This window comes from Urocitellus parryii, chromosome 2 (assembly GCF_045843805.1).
Source record: "Urocitellus parryii isolate mUroPar1 chromosome 2, mUroPar1.hap1, whole genome shotgun sequence".
Lineage (NCBI taxonomy): Eukaryota > Metazoa > Chordata > Mammalia > Rodentia > Sciuridae > Urocitellus > Urocitellus parryii.
The window spans coordinates 155,144,840-155,146,870 of NC_135532.1; positions in this window are offsets into that span (position 1 = coordinate 155,144,840).

A 2,031-nucleotide genomic window follows, 5' to 3' on the forward strand; every position below is an offset into this window, starting at 1 on the left:
AAATACAGGGCATGTTAATATTTGAGATCCTGTCTCAGGATCCCAACTATCAACTGCAGGGGTTAGGGGACTCCCAGCATATGGAGGTGGTGCTGTTGTTTGGACACTGACACCCTCTGGTGATAGAAAGGTGTTAGTAGCAGTCTCCTGTTGTAACTTTTCCCCTGATGGCTTTTTCTGCTCTAAACTTTCTTCCTCTGTCTGGCTAGCTCAAAGAAAGTTTATAGCAGAGGACTGCAGGAATGGGATGGCATCTATGGAGCAAAGTTGTTGAGAACCACAGCCGAAGGGGCCCCAGCAAACTTCCAGCTGCCAGCAAACTTCCAGCTGCCAGCTGATGATTGGCTCACAGCAGCCCCAGCAAACTTCTAGCTGGCAAGTGATTGGCTCCTCTGCGGTGATACTCATCGGGTTGTTTCCCCGCCCTTTCAGACCACGGAGCTTCTCATTGGGGGACTTTTTTGGCTCCACCCACACGACCCAGCCAATCGGCCTCAAGAGCAAGAGGAGTGGGGGAGATTGAGAGGCTTGTGGGAAGCCGGTGGTGGCAGTTGGAAGTTTGCTGGGGCCCCTTCGGTTGTGGCTCTCAACAACTTTGCTTCATAGATCCTTCCCATTCTCGAAGTCCTTCCTGGTCATGAACCCATGTCTGGTTCCTCTGCTGGGTCGAGACATACTTTTCAGACTCCACACCACCATCAGTATTCAAGCCCCCAGCCACAATCTAGCATCAGGTCTAACTACTTCATCATTTCTAGCTCTGTTGGCTAGGAACCTAACTTCCCCTGTCGAGTTGACGGATAACTAGGCTACTAGATCATTCCTTGAGCCTGGTCGTGAGCCCATACCAACAAACTTAGTCGATCCTCAAATTTGGGATGTGGAGACTCCCTCCACTGTTTCCTGCCAACAAGTTTCCATACATCTTAAAGATCCAAATAAGTTTCCCAGCCAGGCACAATACCCACTACTAAAGCACTCCTGGGCCTACAACCTATCATCCAGGACCACCTTTCTAAGGGGTATCTCCGCCTCGCTTACTCTCCGTCTTGGAAGTTCGCAAGCCTAATGGCTCCTGTCACCTTGTTTAGGATCTATGACTCATTAATGAATCTGTGAGGCCTATACATCCCCTGGTTCCCAACCCTTACACACTTGTATCCAAGGTCCCTTCAGATGCCACCCACTTCTCTGTCATTGACCTAAAAGATGCTTTTTTTTCCATTCCCTTGGCTCCCGACCCTCAAGACCTCTTTGCTTTCACCTGGACAGATCCAGATACCAGACATTCACAGCAATTCACTTGGACCATCCTTCCTCAGGGCTTCAGATTCTGGCCTCCAATCCGCAGACCTTTCGCTCACATTGTTCCTCACCCACCCTCCTCCAATACATAGATGATCTCCTTCACTGTAGTCCCTCTAAAGACCACTCAACTAATGACACTGTTGATCTACTTAATTTTCTGGCACAGCAAGGATACCATGCTTCCCCTCATAAGGCTCAATTGGTAGCCACCACAGTTACATATTTGGGTTTTTCTATTTCCCAAGGGAAGGAATTTATCACACTGGACAGAAAACAGCATATCAGATCCTTGCCCACACCCAAAACCAAGGTGAAATTCTTTTCTTTTGGGGGTTAGCAGGATACTTTAGGGCATGGATCCCTAACTTCTCCCTACTTGCCAAGCCATTATATGACATGGCAAAAGGCTCCCAAGACAAGCCCCTTCCCTCAATGGTCGGAAAGCCCTTCACCATACTAGGAAAGACTGTTCTCCAAGCACCTGCCTTACACCTTCCTAACCTCTCTCAGCCCTTCTTCCTGTATGTACATGAGAAGCAAGGGCAAAGCCTAGGGGTACTGGGGAAGAATCACAGCCCCACCTTCGCAACTGTGGCATATCTATCCAAACAGCTTGACCCCACTCTTAGGGGTTAGCCTCCATGCCTCAGAGCCTTAGCTGCTGCTCATGATCTTCAGAAGGAGGCATATAAACTCACCTTTGGCTCACCATTAACTATTCTC